The sequence below is a fragment of the Balaenoptera borealis genome (assembly GCF_965194805.1).
Source record: "Balaenoptera borealis genome assembly, chromosome: 21".
Classification (NCBI taxonomy): Eukaryota; Metazoa; Chordata; class Mammalia; order Artiodactyla; family Balaenopteridae; genus Balaenoptera; species Balaenoptera borealis.
The window spans coordinates 18,560,023-18,579,273 of NC_138880.1; the positions used below are offsets into that span (position 1 = coordinate 18,560,023).

The following is a 19,251-nucleotide window of genomic DNA, read 5'->3' on the forward strand; positions in this document are numbered from 1 at the left end:
TGTCCTCAAATTACAGTGCAGCCTGAATTACCTAGGAGTCAACACTTGTAGGTTAAAAAAAAAAAAAAAAAAAAAAAAAAATCCTGCAATAATTTCAAGTAAATAAAAGGTAAAATAGTGCTCTTATTAGACGCTTTGTTTCATATAAGTGAAAGAAGACTATTTTGAAATTTTTCAACCAAAGTGATACTTATTACTTATAACATCTTTGGTTGGGGCACGGTTAGAACATTGAGGGACAGAGAATAAACATGAAAAATGCATCATAATTTCATGATGTGTAAAGCAACACTCCCCACGGTTGGGAATTTAAAAAATCATTTAGGTTTATAAAGACAGTGAGGATATAATGAATCAGATAATCATAGAATGTTTGAGGAATGAGATTTAGAAGTGTTTAAATGCAACCGTTCAAATTTTTTTCATCCAATTAAGTATAAATTTTTTAGATAAGGAATTTAAAATCCAAATATTATCCTGCCAAATCATTTGAATCTTGGCTTTGTACTTTATTAAAGTATGCAAGCCAGTAAAGAAGACCGATGTCTCCCACATTTTCTTCATTTACTGAATTAAAAATCTTTTGAAATACCAGGTACTATTTTCTAGTGTCATTAGTACTAATTGTATCTTCTCAAAAAATGAAATCAAAGCTGATCTAGTTTTTAAATTTACTTGTCACCAACTCTGCTTTCCCAACCCTCACACCAGTTCCCAGAGAGAATAAAGTCACACACACTTGTTGATTGAACTTCATATGGAACTAGTCAATGTTATGACATAAGTCAGATGTTATTGCCTCTGCCAGGTTATTCCAAAAAATGTATCTTTTGGTAGTAAATTTAAAGACTCATGAGAAAAATATGAGGATACCTATGGGTATAAATTTTCATGCAGTCTGTATAATAAAATATCTGTTGTTCCTTAGTTCTTGAACAATTTATACAAGGAGGGCATTTCATTTTAGGACCGTGACAGGAATAACTTAAATAGCACTTGATTCCATGGGAGTGATGTCCACACAATATTAGATGGTGACTAGAAAGTGGCATGTGTGTGTGTTTGTGTCTTTTTTTGCAAAAGTAAGGTGGTAATATTGGCAACAATGTGCCAGGGCCCACGTTTGCTGAATTAGACTTAGTCATGTCCTCACAAAAGCTTTACCTTTTGTCAAATAGCCATGCAGACCCTGGATGCTTAAGAAGAAGTTGATTGTTGAAAAATAACAAACTTATTATTTGTGGCTACAAGTTCACAAATGAACTGACCTCAGCTTCTTTGTAGTCTTTGAGAATAAAAATACATTAAATACATGAAAGAAGACACTTCCATGAACACCAGTGAACATTAGCAATACCATGTACTGTCAACGTGACCTTCCAGGCTGATCTTTGGAAAAGCTGTCAATTTCTTATTTTTGGACAGAGATTCCCATGCGATTCAACACCACTTCTGTTTCTCTCCGTGTCTTTTCTCATGTTAGCTCTTTTCAAACCTTTAAGATATTTTAATGTACTGTTGAATAGCATCAATTTCCAAAGCCCACAAAGTCAAAGAAAACACAAGCATGCCTGACTGTGCCTCCCTTGAAAAGACCATCAGTATAAACATTTGGGTTCATAAACTCAGTGAGCTGATCTCATTTCATCTTTTTGGTAGTTTGAACAGTTTTTATGTGGATGAATCTTCTGACAAAGTGTCTCATGAATTTACTTTTTGACAGTTTCAGTAGACTGCACAGGCACTCTTCACCTGAAATGTACTCCTTTCTACATTCCCTTTGCCCATTACAACTTTAAATAGCCCTTTTCCATTCTCCTCAGAATTGTTTTTACATTTGCTCTGCAGTATCCTTTATTGAAGCACATTGGGATCTTTTGAATTTAATAAGAATTCCCAATATGGAGATTTACCTTTGGAAATAAAATGTTGTGTTTTATTTCCCAGGATTATTTTTTGTAACTTTCTACTTGGATACAATTTCAAATTTACATAAAGGTACGAGAATAGTATAAGAAAATCTCATATATCCTTTACTCAGATTCAACAATTATTTCCATTTTGCACAATTTACTTTGCCATTCTCTCACTCTATTGACCCATATCTATCTGTGATTTTTTTCTGAGTCAATGGAGAGCAAACTGGAGATGTTGTGCCTATTTACCCTGAAATAATTATGTGTTTCTTAAGAACAAAGACTTTCACATAAGCACACTACAATTCTCAAAATCAGAAATTTGAGCATCGGTACAACAATGTTATTGAATTTACAGTCCATATCCAAATAATCATCAATTGTACCATAAATGACTTTTGTAGCTATTTTTTTTCCATTGAAGAATCCAAACCCGCATCATGTATTGTATATATTTGTCAGATTGTTTTAATTTTCTTTAACCTGTAACAGTTTCCTCAACCTTTATTTTTCTTGACTTTGACATTTGTGAGGAGTGTATGTTAGTTATACTATACAATGTCCCTCAATTTGGGTTTGTCTGGTGTTTCCTCATAATGAGATTCAGGGGATGCATTTTGAGCAGGAACACCACAGAATGGAATATCCCTCTTAGGACATCACATCATAAAAAAATGATACTGTTTTTTGCAAGAAGAATGTTTTTTTTAAATAGCACTTTTCTGCCTTTGCCCCTTGTACAGTAAGTGAATAGCCCAGATAGCCAAAAATTAAATGCAATCAACTGCAATCTAGTCCCAAGCCTCCCAAGAAAGAGAAAAAAATTATAGATAGATAGATAAATAGATTAGTCACACAAAACTAAAGGGGATATACTTTTTTCCAACTTCAGAAAACTCCTTCCTTTTAAAATTTTCTATTGGGTTCTAATGCATATATACTATTTTATTTTCTTCAACAAATACTCACTGCTTATCTGCTATATGCAGACATTTTTTTTTTTTTCCTGCCTGGCACCAAATTTCTTGAAATTAAATACTTGCTACCCCATGTCTTCATTTTTTATCCCAAACAATCTTAATTCCACTCACCATGACACTATCAAAATGTCCTCAATGAGGTCAAAATTTCTTTTAAATTTTCAGTTCAAATGAACATATTTCAATCCTAATTCTGCTTGCCAGATGACAACATTTTCTCCCATTTCCCGGTCCTATCATATCACCTTCCTAGATGTCTACAGCCTCACTCCCTCCTGAGTCTCCTTGTCCATTTCTGATGAGTCCTAGTCATTCTCTCCATTTGGCTATTAGCCCTCCAACCGTCCCTTGACTCTATTTTTCTTCAAACTTTCCCTGAAAAATCCCTTCACATTTTCTCAAATTAGTATCTTCAATTCTGACTTTACCCTGAAACTCCCAACCTATGTTTACAGGTGCTTTCTGTAAATTTCCACTTTGACATCTTACTACTATCCCAGTGTCATCCCTACCCCTCAGCTCTAACCCTGCTTCACTTCCTGTATTTCCCATTCTGGTCAGTGGTTATCTCCTTGCTTCAGTTCACAACGCTGCTGAGAGCCCCACAAGGGATTGGCTGTGGCCTCCAATGCAACTGCACCATGGTCCACTTTTCTTTCTGCTGGATCCTGCTGCCCTCAACACTCACAGGTGTTTCTAAGAGCACTCAACAATAAAGCCCTATGTGGAAAATTTTCAGAATCTATTTCTAAGGGAATCTGATGTATGAGACAACTTCTAATCTGCTTGACTAGGAAGAAATAGAATTTAATGATTTAGCAGAAAACTCTAGAACAGTGCTTTAGGGAAAGGGAGGGTATTAGCCTCTTAGGGATTGATTGGTGATATTCTGCTGAGCTGCATCCCCACCCAAAGGCACTGAACAAAGTATACATATACTGTCCTGCCCCGTCCCATCACAGCAAGCAGAATTCTATTCAGGGCCCAGAAGTTTTGCCAGATGACAGTAACCCTAGGACCTGAGTTCTGGGGTTCTGAGGCTGTCTTGTTATTTCTACATTTGCTTACTTATCTGTGAGGGTTCTGCTCCACCAGGCACTTAGATAATACGACATTTTATTTTGAAACTTCTAGAAGTAAAAGTATCTCCCCATGTATTTTTGAAATACAGCAATGATTGATAATACTTACATTTAAGTGCTGTAAGACTTAGAGAATGAACTTATGGTTACCAGGGGGGAAGGGCAGTGGGGAGGGATAGACTGGGAGTTTGAGATCAACATGTACACACTGCTATATTTAAAATAGGTAACCAACAAGGACCTACTGTATAGCACAGGGAACTCTGCTCAGTATTCTGTAATAATCTAAATGGGAAAATAATTTGAAAAAGAATAAGTACATGTATATGTATAAATGAATCACTTTGCTGTACACCTGAAACTAACACAATATTGTTAATCAACTATGCTCCAATAAAAAATTTTTTTTAATTGCTGTAATATGTTTCATTATAAGCAGATTTAAAAAGCTAAGAATAAACACAGCAAGTGATGTCAAGAAATGAAGAAAGTGGATTAAAAACTATTTTTTTGAAGCAGCTATAAAGGAGAACAAAATTAGTATTATATCTATCTGCAGTGCTAAATGATGTTGTACAAGAACACATATATTACACTTAGGCACGATGAATTGTTAGAAAGTTAGCCACTTAATTTTTGTGTTTAAAAAACATCGGAGGACTTCCCTGGTGGCGCAGTGGTTAAGAATCTGTCTGCCAATGCAGGGGACACGGGTTTGAGCCCTGGTCCGGGAAGATCTCACGTGCCACGGAGCAGCTAAGCCCCTGGGTCACAACTACTGAGCCTGTGCACCACAACTACTGAAGCCTTCGCACCTAGAGCCCATGCTCCACAACAAGAGAAGCCACCGCAATGAGAAGCCTGCACACCGCAACGAAGAGTATCCCCCGCTCACCACAACTAGAGAAAGCCCGCATGCAGCAACGAAGACCAGATGCAGCCAAAAATAAATAAATAAAAAATTTATAAACAAACAAACAAACAAAAATATCTGGACAGTGAAGTTATTCTTCTTTACGTTCCTTGCTTCTATTAAAGCAAGTTTCTTGTTTTCACTGAGGCTGAATGAAGTCTATACCCAATCTATATGTTATGTCCGGTCTTTATCAACTCTATGTCCAGTACAAATAGTGTTACACTTTCTTCTTTTGAAAAATTTAATAGTTCATATTAGCAATTGATTTTAAATAGCAAATGTATTTTGAATACCTTGTATATGTCAGCCACATAGCAAGCACAAAGAGCCTATAATTTAAAGTCAGGCATTCTAACCCTAAAGGGGTTAGAACTAAAGTTGTCACAAACCACCTTTCTAGGGACTTCCCTGGTGGTGCAGTGGTTAAGAATCCGCCTGCCAACGCAGGGGGTATGAGTTTGATCCCTGGTCCGGGAAGATCCCACATGCCACAGAGCAAATAAGCCCATGTGCCACAACTAGTGAGCCCGTGTGCCACAACTACTGAAGCATATGGGCTCACTAGTTGTGGCACATGTGCCTAGGGCCCGTGCTCCATAACAAGTGAAGCCACTGCAACGAGAGGCCCACGCACTGCAATGAAGAGTAGCCCCTGCTTGCCGCAATGAGAGAAAGCCTGCAAGCAGGAACGAACCAATGCAGCCAAAAATAAATAAAAAGTTAAAAATAAAAAAAATAAACTGGAGCAAGTTAAAAAAAACAAAAAAAGAACCCTTCCTTTGTGAAGGTTTTAAAAAAAAAAACCACCTTTCTGAAAATATATAATATTGTGGCCTGAATGTTTGTATTCCCCCAAAATTCATATTTTGAAGCTTTAACTCCCACTGTGATGATATTTGGAGAACGGAGCCTTTGGGAGGTAATTACAGTTAGATGAGGTCATCAGGATGGGGCCCTCATGAAGGGATTAGTGCTATAAAAGAAGAGATGCCAGAGAGCTTGCTTCCTCTCTCTCCACTCCCTAGTGTTTCCACTGAGGAAAAGCCATGTGAGGACACAGGGAGAAGGTGACAGTCTGCAAGCCAGGAAGAGAGCTCTTATCAGGAAGCAAATTGGCCTGCACCTTGATCTTAAACTTCCCACCCTTCAGCGCTGTGAGAACTACATTTCTGTTGGTTAAGCCACTCAGTCTATGGGATTTTGTATGGCAGACTGAGCTAAGACATATGGATTTTACTAGACTCCAAGTGAATTAAAAGTATGGCCATATTCAACAAAGACTGAGTAGGTTACTTGCTATTAGGACATTTTTGTGGAGGTATTCTAATCAACAAATAAGCAATGAGCTTTCACTTTTGAACAAGCTGTGAATTCTTGACATGGCTTGGAATCATATTTCTGTTTTATTTTTCCTTTGCCTGAGAAATACATCACTTGTGGTTTTATAATTTTTGAATGGGAAAATAGATTATGCTAATTTTTCTTAGATACTACATGCCATATTTTCTTCATCTCACTTAGTACAAGTTTCTGACTTCTATTAAATGTATGTTTACTTAAAAGTTTTTCTCTTTAGACTAAATATGGAACTGTAAGGAACTGTACGGCTATCATAAAGTTAGAATTTTCAAGACATCTTTGCATTTGCTATTAAAAGTAGCATTCAATGTCAATTTTCCAAGCATAGAACACTATCTCAGCACCACTAGATAGAAAATGAAACATATGAAACATCCAGAAACATCTGCCAGTCTTCGGTGAATACTCTGCAATCAATCTGTGCTATCATAAAATAAGAATAGAGGTCTTTGCTTCAAATTACTAGCTCACAGTACCTCATTAACTAACCCAGCCAATCAATTAGAGTCCCTGAAAGGGGTATAATAGGACTTTGGGGGAATATAACCATTTTCCTCATTAAGTATTAACAAGCCAGTTCTCATACTTCTCTGATATCATTATGTTCCCTGCATTTCCTCCCTGCCCATTAAATATAATCCTAATAATCACATATCTGCTTATAGCGGCCTGTCTTTTTAATTTAACCTGCTGTATCATTTTTGAACATATTTCCCTGATAGTTACAGATTTTCTTCCTTTGGCAAAACTGTCAGTCCAAAATCTTCTTACCTTTCATTTATGAACCTGCTTGAGTCTTTTAAGCAGTCCGCTACTGAAATGCGTAGTTAAAAATTTGAGTGACTGTAAAATGAACTGCATGAAAATTCGCACTGCAATGAGATGCATTCATAATGTCAGGCTGTGTCCCACATATAACACATATGCTCTTCTTGGTGTGAGATGGCTAACTAATTGGACAGGAAATCCCCTGTGAATACCCTCTGTTTACATGAGTAACTCTAATGATGTTTGTGCCAATGCTGGAGAAATTTCTCTCAGTTTTAACAATAGGATGTAAAAATGCCCTTACAGAGATTACTTACACAGCTGAGATAGGAATACACATCAATTCAATGACATCACTGAGAATATTTTTTCTTAAATTTGTGGGATTTTTGCAATCATTTCTTCGATAGAGGTAAGTTATTTGTTTGAGTCTGTGACAAGCATATAGTATTGTATGTGAGTGCTTATCTTTTTTTTTTTAGATAGATTCACTTTGCCCCTAAATTTCTGCTCCTCTAACAAACCTGCTTCTCTCAATTTAAGGATTTTGTGGTCAGATTTTGTAGGTAGTTAGGAACATTGTAGGTTGTCTTCAGAGTGCCTGAACTCTTATATAGGGGACAAGGCTCCTATGTGTGAATTTCCTAGAATCATAAAAATTTGTCAGCGTGCTTACAAAGAGAAAGTTGAACCTAGAACTGAGTCATTTTTGCTTGTTTCTCTTTTATCGTTTTTCTAATGTAAACAAAATTTGCTCTCTGTATACTATTACTATCACATGGAAAATTACAAAAAAATCAGTAAAATTAAATATTAGTTGATCTTTGATGGCATGTTACTTTTAGTACACTTTGTTGGGTGGTCATTCGGAAAAGATGGAAAAGATGAGTGACTTTTTTTTCTTACTGTTTTTGGAAGACACATTCAAGTATCCATACAGCTCAGAAAATGGTTGTCTGGAGTCTAGTAAGCAGGAAAGTGATCATTTGCTCTGAATTATTTAAACAGTTCTCATCACTTCCTGGATTTACTTTGGCTACAAACATCTTCTCCATACAAACCAAATACATATAGCCATTAATACTGAACAATACATGGTAAGTGCCTAATAAATAGAACAATTCCCATGAATGATTTGCATGAACTTAAGTAGTTGGTATGCTATCAATTGTCAAAATTTATTATTCATATGTTTACAAAGTATACTTATCGCACTTAAGACAAAGAAAATATAGATCTCACTAAAAACATAAAACCTTTGATCACAGAAATTCAAAATATTTATCAGGAACAATCAATTTCTAAATAATAGAATTCTTTAAATAGTGGTTGAATAGTGTAGTGAATACAATATGTATAAGTCAAAGTTCTATAATTATAAATTTAAGTCATGTCAAGTGACAAAGTTAATATTTAATATGACAAAGCTTCACATACAAATGGAGAGTTACATAAATATGACTAGAGAGAATCATGAAATACAAATAAAAGTAGTATATTATAGATTGAAAAAATATAAAAAATAGGAAAATCCTTAATCATTATTTGGATTGTATTTTATTTTGATATTAAATTGCACTGTAAGTAAAAAATTGGAAGAGAAAGGAAAAAAATTACACTTAATTCTACCACTCCAAAATAGACATTAGTATTATTTTGATGTGTATCTTCCCAATTCTTTTTCCATGCATATATAGTCCTATTGAATTGCTACAACAATAGTATACAGTCATTTTATATACTTCTTCATTTAATACATTCCTTGGGTCTACATAAACTTCATAAGTGTATATATCACTGCTGCATGTTATTTCTTTACATGGATTTGTCAATATTTATGTAACTACTTGTCTATTATTGGTCATTTAACTTTCCTACTTTTCATATTTTAACACTGGGATAGACTTCTTTGTGCATTTGGCATTTTCTATATTTTACTTTTGTTCAGGAATTCCCAGGAGTGAAATTACTGGATAAAAATTTCCAAATACCCTGTCAACTTAGCCAATACACTTTAGCTGATTATGAAGAAGCCATGAACTATAAAGTTTGCCGTTTTATGATGTTTTTCAGCCAGTGTGGAAGAGATCAATATCCATTTTCCCCTTCATTCTCGTAGAAGCCCTGATTTCTAGCTGGCACAGGGCCACTCAGAAGAAAAACTACCTTTCTTAGGCTCTCGTTCAACTGTTGTAGCCATGTGACTCAGCTCTATCTAAGATGAAATAAGATGGATGCAAATGTGCTGTGTGGCAGCTTCTGGAAGATAATTTACAGATGCCCTTCGCCTCTTTCTTGTATTCCTTTTCCTTTGAGCTTGCTGGAACTTGTGCTGGCTGGTGATCACTGCCATCTGAGGTCATAAGGACATGGGCCCTAGACTGATGATCTGGAAGGACCTGGGTCCCTGTACAGTGCCGCCTTTCCAGGCCTTGGTTTGCTACCTCTAGATTTCACATGAGAGAGAAATCAACTTCTCTTTTATTAATGCCTCTGTAATTTTGACTTTCTGCTACATGTAGCTCAACCTAACTCCATCTGATACAGACAACTGTTGTTTTATTGTAATTTTTAGAAAGTTATTTTCAGCTAGATGCCTGGCAGAAAAAGAATAGATACATGTATACGTCTAACTGAATCACTTTGCTGTACACCTGAAACTAACACAACATTGTTAATCAACTGTACTCCAATATAAGATAAAATTTTAAGAAAAGAACGCCTTCAACTCACACAATAAAGAGAATTTTAAAACCCAGAACCAATTTCAGTAAAAGGAGGATTGTACTAGGTGATTCTGAAATTAAAAGTCATTAAACAGAGATACGATTGTGGGATTTAATTCCATCCTCATGAAAACTTGCTCTAGTTATATCAGTGTTTGTAGATGATCAAATGCATAAATACATGACTGGGTGATTAATTTTTCTTTTTTTTTTGAATTTTTGAATTTTATTTTTTTATACAGAAGCTTAGTAGTTACCCATTTTATACATATTAGTGTATATATGTCAATCCCAATCTCCCAATTCATCACACCACCACCTAATTTTTCTATTTTTTAGTCAATAATTTTAATTTCATAAAACCAAAAATCTTGAAGCAGTGTTAACAAGCCAATTGCCAGGGACCTCTCCTTGGGAGTAAGTTTTATTATCCCCAGATGGAAAGACCTGTTTTGTTCATTCTAAATCATTAACTCAGTGGTCAGCAGACATACCATGGAGTCCTGATTGATACTGTTTGAAGTTCGGGATTTAATTATGTTGGGATTGGACTTTCCCAAGAAAGGCCGAGTCTTTTATACCACACTACCTTTATTTTCTTAAAACTCAGACTGAGGGTCTGATTTAGCTGTATATCTTTGGCCATTACTTTTTTTTTTTTTTTTTAATTTATTTATTTTTGGCTGTGTTGGGTCTTCGTTTCTGTGCGAGGGCTTTCTCTAGTTGCGGCGAGTGGGGGCCACTCTTCATCGCGGTGCGCGGGCCTCTCACTGTCGCGGCCTCTCTTGTTGCGGAGCACAGGCTCCAGACGCGCAGGCTCAGTAGTTGTGGCTCACGGGCCTAGTTGCTCCGCGGCATGTGGGATCTTCCCAGACCAGGGCTCGAACCCGTGTCCCCTGCATTGGCAGGCAGACTCTCAACCACTGCGCCACCAGGGAAGCCCTGGCCATTACTTTCTGAGTACTGGACAAGACCTCTCTTTCCCTTGAATTTTCATGGCGTTGTGCATGTGTTATCTCATCATGTATTTATTTGATTTCTCATAGTAGCTCTCTGCCTTCTTTCCCTTTCTCTACCCTGTAGCCTATTTCCTTCCCCACTTAACAGATTGTAGCCTTGTGAATGCAGGGAGTTCTGCTCTCATTCTCCATAGTAGGGACTTGATAAATATTTTGTTGATTGAATTAAATTTCTGAAAGTTATTTCTCTAGGGATGAAGCATGAGCTGCATGTATTTTTAATTCCTTCCTTCCCTTCAGCATTCATGCCAACTGTTGACTTAAATCATATGGAGTGGAGAGCACTGTGGTGGTTTTGTTTACTTTTACGTATTTCTTTTTGACTCTGATTGATGAGGTGGAAAGTAATTTACATTTGATGCATAGCCCCCTTATCTTACCCAGAATGACAGCTGCCTGAGAGATAACTTGTTAAATGTAAACTGTGTAGTTACCCCTGGCTTGCACAATATGCTTTGTCTTAACACAAGCAGATGTAAATACAGGCCTGTAATTATTGTGCGTTATGCTTCTCTGCATTTATGGTTCTGAATGTATACAGATGTTTCAACAAACAAATTACTGCATAGTTATTTTACCTCCAATTTGGGGACAGAAAAAAATCTCTTAGAGACTCAGGGTTTAAGAGGATGCTTCTACCAGTAAAAAAGGTATCTTCAGAATTTTCTTTTAGCTAAATGTATGCCTATCAGTAGTTCATTTAAGGTCAAATGTCAAATGAACTTTCATCATTAAATGTCTAACCAACCTTGAGAACTCAGCTCAATAATGATTGTGTCTAATGGAGATATTAATTTACTTTTAAAAATTGTTAGAGACATGGGCCAGAAAATCATTTTACAAGTTCAGAAACCTGCAATGCTATTTTGAAAGCAAAGTGAAATGTGATGCATATTTAAACCATGAAACGTTTTATTTGTACTCCTCGATGTGTTATTCTCCCTGAGGCCTTGAAAGTGAACATGGTGTGTCTCTGGTATAGGATTAAATATATTGTACTTAAGCAAAACCAGATCGAGTGACTTTTGTTTAGCAATTTAGTAGGTAAGGCGGTATTTCCTATTATACAGAGAAGTTAGGATTCCTCTTATACCCTAATGAAGTATTTATGAAGCACATAACAAAGGGTGTCTCAAGTGGAGTATTACTGCTTAAAATATGCAATGATTTATACATCCTCTCCATTTGGTTTATCTCTGACTATATGCTAGTGTCAGCACCCTCATGTCTTCTGACCACACAAATTATTCTAGAAGTTACATACTATAGTGACAAAGGATATGTAATTAATAGAAAATCACACTTCAGGAACTTTATTTACGTCTTTCAGGTACTTCTAATGCATCATCTTACTTGGAATGGAAGAAATCTTATAGTATCACAACATGGTATGCCCTTTCATTCATTGGTTTACAAACAGGTTAATCTCTTGTAGGAAATTTTAGAGAAATTCATTTGAAAATTTTTTTAATTAGTATATGTTTGTATTTCCTACATTTTAGTAATTAAAAGATTTGGGGGGAGGAAAGGTTTTCAGGTGTTTAGCGTAAAGACATTGAATATAACATAAGACTGGATAACAGACATAACACTGGTTTTAAGAAGGGAAATTGAGGGAAGAGGTTTCCCTTTCTCTTACATAAAGCAGACACAGCACTTCATCTTTTTCAAGTAATGACCTTAAGCTTAAAATAGGTATCAAATCTGAGTTTGAGGGGCAACCAACTATACTAAAGATATGAGTACAGAAAGAAAAGCTTTTTCCTGTGTTCAACTACATTTTAGCCTGAGTTGGGTAACCTTTGAGAATCTAACTTGCACTGAAAAATTTTAGTTGCCTTCCAGTTGTGATTTATCAGTTCAGTGTAACTTTGCCTCTAAGAGTCATAAATGTCTTTTTCTATATAAATGCAATTTAGATAACTTAATGAGAACAAATAAGACATTCTTTTGCATGTCCACTTCACTACTATTACATAAAAATTGTATGCAATAACGTTGTGCCAGAAAGTTTCATGATTTACCTCTGCAGCACAGAGCTTGGGGTAATGTTTCATGTTGCAAAGAGAAGCCTAACCTTTTAAAGTTTGTATATTAGTAAAGCAGTTTATTTTTAGTTTTCTGCTTACATATTCACAATTTCTGCTTTATAGGTAATAAAAATCCATTATGTTGCTATGTTTACTTAAATATATTGTTGTTTATAAGTACGTAAGCTTTTAGATTTTACAGAAAATTATTTACTTGTATTTATATTGAGTAATATTTGCAGGTCTGTCACTGTACAACTTTTAAGGATATCCTTTGTAATGTCCTCATGAGGGTAAGATCTCTGTTATTTTACTATAACCTCCACTCACAGTGCTTAACACTATGCTAGCTTATTAACCCATACCTTTAGAAGGAATAATGACTTCACACTCTTTAATTTAAATGTTACAAGTACAAACTACGACAAAAGAATCGGTTCCTTAAGATTTTGGTGATATGAATAAGTTGCTAATTTTTGGACCGTGTTGACAATGAATACTGTGGCATATAAATAATAATGATATCGCCAGGATACACATCTTACATAGACTATTCTTTAAACCACCGCAATACTCTTCACATGTATTAACACACTTAATTAAGGGTTTTTTCAACCCTTACAAAATGTAAAAAACCATTCTTAGCTTACAAGTCTTATTACAAAGAGGCTGCATGGGCCAAAGTTTGCCTGCCTCTGTTATAGGGCGTACATTTAGAGATTAAGGCAAGGAACATTCAATCCACAAAAGCATTTCTAACGATGGGCATGTTGATTACACAGAGTGGTAACGAATTTCCATTTAAAAACATCTGTGTTCCACTTTTGCTTCTTTTGGAAAAATTCTGAGTTTATTTTTCCAAATAAGTTGAAAAAAATTAACATGATCAAAATCCCAGCAAGATTTTTGTACACACAGAAAAGCTTCTTCTAAAATTTGTATGGAAAGAAATAAGCCACAGAGTGACTAAAACTATCTTGAAAAGAAAAAAGTGGGAGGATCACTCTATCCAGTATTAAGGCCTACAGCATAACCACAGATATCAAGACAGCGTAGTGTTTGCAGAGGGTTAGACAGACATGGATAAATGAAACAGAACTGAGAATCTTGAACTAGAGCCACACAAATACGCTCAACTGACTTTTGACAAAAGTGCAACAGCAATTTGATGGAGGAAGAATAGCCTGTGTAACAAATGCTGCTAGAGCAATTGGGCATCCATAGGCAAAAATAAATAAATAAAAGAACCCAACCTAAACCTCACACCATATACAAAAATTAACTCAGGATAGATTATGGACTTAAATGAAAAGTGTAAAGCTATAAAACATTTAGGAAAAAAACAAGGAAAAGTCATTGGGTTCAGTCAAAAATTCTTAGATTTGACACAAAAAGCATGAGGGAAAATTGACAAATTGGTCTTTATCAAGATTAAGAACTTTTGCTCTGTGAAAGACTCTGTTAAAAGAATGAAAAGACAAATTACAGACTGGGAGAAAATATTTGCAAATGACACATCTAGCAAAGGACTAATTCCTAGAATATATCAAAGACTCTCAAAACCCAACACTTAAAACTAAATTCAATTAGAGACTGAGTAAAAGACATGAGATTCATTTCACCCAAGAAGATATACAGATGGCAAATAAGCACATGGAAATATGGTTAACATCATTAGTCATTAGAGAAATACAAATTGGAATGACAATGAAATACTCCTCATTGACTGTGTACCTATCAGAATGACTAAAATTAAAGAAAAAAGGTAACAAATGCTGATAGAGATGCAGAAAAACTGGATCACTCGTATACTGCTAGAGGGAAAATAAAATGCTACTGTCACTTTGGAAAATAGTTTGGCAGTTTCTTATAAAAGTAAATAGGCAGGTACCATATGATCCAGCTTTTGTACACTTGGGCATTTATCCCAGGGAAATGAAAAACTTGTGTTCACATAAAAAACTGCACAAATGTTTATAGAAGCTTTATCTGTAATATATACAAACTGGAAACCACCCAAATGTCCTTCATTGGTTAAATTGCTAAACAAAGTGTGGAGTATCCACACCATGGAACACTACTCAACAGTAAAAGGGAACAAATAGCAATATATGCAAAAACTTGGAGGAGTCTCAAGAAAATTATGCTGAGTGAAAAAAGTCAATCCCCAAAGTTACATAGCATGTGATTCCACTTATATAACATTCTTGAAACAACAAAGATACAGAAATGATGAAGAGTCCAGTAATTGCCAGGTGTTGCTGGGGGAGAGGAAGTGGCTTTGAAAGGGCTGGTGGTGATGAAAGTGCTGTGTTTTGACTGTGTCAACGATTGCGATATTGTAGTACAGAGTGCTGCAAGAGTTTCACTGGGTATCTGGATAAAGTGCCCATGTGATCTTTCTGTATCATTTCTGACAAACGCATATGACTCTATAATAATCTCAAAATAAAAACTTTAATCATAAGGTATGTAACAAGAATACGGCGGAAAGTCCAGTAACACCTCTCTTGAGTCTCAATTTTTAGCGAAATGTGCACTCAATTTGGGCTGTAACATACTTTTGGGATCTGGCTTTTACAGGTGAAGAGGCTATTATGAAAGCTACACGAGCTCTGAAAAACCATAATATTTGAATGGGATGGGCAAGAACTCTCAACAGAAACACTTGTTATATTTCCTTTGGTGTTTACAATACTTAGTTTGGTTTTATTTACAAATAAAATATTCCAGAGCCTTACTTTGGGCCAATTTGGTTCAGATACCACAGATGATGAATTCAGAGAGGGATATGTGACAATATTTGGGCCAGTATGAATCCTTCCCGTGAATTTGAATATTAAAACTAAGGGGGGAGATTAAACCTGGCAGCGGGACATCTGGGGGAGGCTTGGGGACGACTGGATTCCGTGCTGTCCACAATGTGAGGAAGCCAGTCTGCAGTCAGAAAGGAACCCAGGCAGAAAGAAGCAGAGACAAGAGTCTTGGCAATGACTGGGACTCTTTCCAGTTACCTCTGGAAAAGGAAAAGGCCTCCTCTTTTCTTCCCATTGTGTCCTTGTGGATAGACAGCTATTAGTGGAGCCACAAATAGTTACATGAATTGTTGGATTCTGCTAGCTTGTCACTTCTCAGGACATGATATTGGGGGGGGGCAACACACATATAATATATACATATATTATACATGTATATATCTATAAACATTTTATATAATATTTATATTTTAATATATTTTATATATGTTTATGTATATAGAGCTATATAAATTTATGTTTTATATATGCTTATACATATTTTATATACATTATATATATAAATATTATAATATAGATATATATCAAGGTCTCATATTAAAAATTATCTATACTAATTGATTTGTTGTTTCTAAGAATAGTTTATGTAGTCAAATTGGTTTCCCACTTATGACATATGATCTTATAAATATAATCTATATTAACTTTGGAAGTTATTTTCCCCACATTTAATCCACTTAGAAAAAGATATTATTTCTCAGTCATTGCAGTATCTTTATTGTCCTGCATGAGAAACAGTGTGGATCAAGATGCAAAACTGACTGCCTTTTTTTTAAGGAATAACTTCTGTCAACTGGGTATATTCAGACTAAAATGGGTTAGGTAGCAATGCAATTCCTTTCTACTCATAACTGTTTCTCCTCTACTTGGAATACTTTCTACTCAGTTGAGAGTCATGCCTTAAGTTCCCTTTTCAGAGCCATGCTTCCATGGTGGATATTCTTTATATTATCAAGTATCCCCTATACGCTATACACATTCATGCCAATGTCTCATCCCTCCCTCTTAAGATAATTTATAATTTAAAATTACACCGTATTTTTTTTTCCTCATGAGATTCTTAGAGGTTCTTCTGGAAAATTCCTTCTCCAGCTATCAGTTTTCTGAACGATATATTCAAGCAGCATATTATTAGAGAAGCTACTCAATGTTTTGTAAGTGATCTCTCAAGGATGACTTCTCTGGATGACACATCACAGTGATATATTACTCAAATGTCAGATGCCCATAGCAAGCATTTTAAAGGTCATACATACTTCAGTACATTTTTAAAAATCACCAACATGTTTTCTTCAAATTTCAGGCTGATTTAGGAAGTGCAAAGATGCTTTTGATATAGAAGTTTCAAAGACTTTCAGAGTCTTATTATCAGATCAACTGGTATATAGGAGGAATAACTCAGCCAAAAAAAAATCTTTTTGATTCATTGCTAAGACTTTAGTTTCAGTATTAGAAAGTTTAATTTTTCTGAGATCTAATCTTTAAATGACAAAAGTTTAAAAAATTTCCCTAAGGTGTCAATTCATCTGAGATTAAATTATGCCTATATTATTTTTTATAAGTTGTTTTCTGATTATGAAGGGAATATATGTTATAGTAATAAGTACATGAAAGTTCAAAGAACAGGTAGAAAAACTTCTCTTTACATAAGAAATCAACATTGTGATGTATTTTGATGTGTTTCTTTCAAACTTCTGTCTCTGAATATTTTTCACAGTTGAAAAATGGTATATATAAAAATTTCTATTGTGACTTTTCACTTAACACTGTAATATCAGCATATTCTGTGCTATAAAATTTTGTAAACATTTTATTGGCTGTATAATTTCCCATATTACAAATAAGACTGATTTTATATTACTATTTATCTATTGCTGGACATTTATGTTGTTTCCACCATAAATGCTCTGGGATAAATATATTGGCATAAAGATTCTTTGTTTCTATATTTTAGATTATTTCCTTTGTAAAGCTGTTTAGAAGTATAATTATTGTGTTAATGATAATTAGTATCTTTAAGGCTCATGAACATGCTGCTGAATTGCTTTCAATAATTCAAAGAGCTAAAAGAAAGGATTGTTAATTTCAGTACAATGAGGGTTCAATGTTATTAAGTGGGCATAACTAATCAGGATAATTTTATAAACGGGATGGACCTCAAATTTCATATTATTTTAGAGTTACTGCAAAGGACTTCTCTCTTTTTTCCACGTCATTCAATGTCTAAAATTCAAGTAAAACCATAAAAATTAAATATTAGTATTGGTGATAAAGCCACCAATACAAATGCTATATAATTTTCACTAATGCAGCATTTCTCAAAAAATGTTTGTATAGCACAATTTCTATACCATGCCTATTGGTCTCAGTCTAAGCCAGTGAGACATCTCTTAACAATCACCAAAGAAGTTTATACAATGACTTGTTCAACAAGTTCTACCGGGGGAGAAAAAGAGCACAGTTGGCCCTTTGAGCAGAGCAAAATTATTGCTCAGGTTCTGACATGAAGCTAGCAAGGGACTGTATATCATTTGATTACAGGATCATCAGAGTAAAGCTGAAGGTATTGAAACCAACATTTCTTACCTCATACATATCTATCATGCCCTACAGTTAGCTTACTGACTCGTATCATACATTATCTGACGGTAACCCAAAATTTCCTAAAGAAAATCCACCAAGCTGTCATAACCACTGCATAACCACCTTTGAATAGAGGTAATACATGGTACTTTGAAGCGCTAAAGGGACACAATTGTCCTCTAACTTTTCTGGCCTGTCTTACGATTCCCCTTCTCCTAGTTTTGATGTAGTCAAATTTAAAATCATTATTTGATTAGATACAAAGATTTAACTCATTATTATTAGTATGTGCTGCCTACACAAGATTTTGATTAGATTGCACATTATATTTTTAATATTTAGAAACCCCTCTATTGGATGACTACACTTTCTACAGCTATTTGCTTTTTTAACAACTGTATATTATTTTATTTTCATTTTCCATCTAGGAAAAGAGATGCTCATGGAGGTGGGATACTTTGCCCAAGATCATTTGTTTAGGATGAGTAGATCAGGTCTAACAAACACATGTCTTAGTACTGATTTCAGTTTGTGAGGTCTTTTCAATACACCGCACTGACAACAGTTTCCTAACTATCCACTATTGGGCTCAAAAATTTTAATAAGTTGACATCTTTAAAAATACCAGATAGATATGGGTAGGAGAGGAGAGTTGACAAAAAGGTTATGAGGGAGATGGGAGCCTATGAATAAAATAATCATAGGTTGGTGTGAGGACTTTTTGGAATACCATTTTGGTTGTTTACAGTCAGCATCATTTCAGATTGATTATGGTGTCCATAGATTCTGATTGCCTCGTGCTTATTACTTTTTTTCCCTAACATTTTGTGTATTTAAAAAAGATATGTCTATGGTAGTTAGAAAGCTGGAGAAAAGATATGCAGAAGTAGGGTTTCCCTGGTGGCGGCAGGGGTTAAGAATCTGCCTGCCAATGCAGGGGACACTGGTTCAAGCCCTGGTCCAGGAAGATTCCACATGCTGCAGAGCAAGTAAGACCGCGAGCCACAACTACTGAGCCTGCGCTCCTAGAGCCCATGCTCTGCAACGAGAGAAGCC

The 19,251-nt window shown here is 35.2% G+C and overlaps 1 long non-coding RNA gene across 1 annotated transcript; it reads right to left on the minus strand.

Moving 5' to 3' along the window:
• Nucleotides 1-9,963: 9,963 nt before the first annotated feature.
• On the minus strand, nucleotides 9,964-15,647 carry LOC309619408. The gene is made up of 2 exons (XR_014238935.1): nucleotides 10,680-15,647; nucleotides 9,964-10,375 (listed from the first exon to the last, which is right to left on the minus strand). It is a non-coding gene; the product is annotated as an uncharacterized lncRNA (long non-coding RNA).
• Between the last annotated feature and the right edge of the window lie 3,604 nt (nucleotides 15,648-19,251).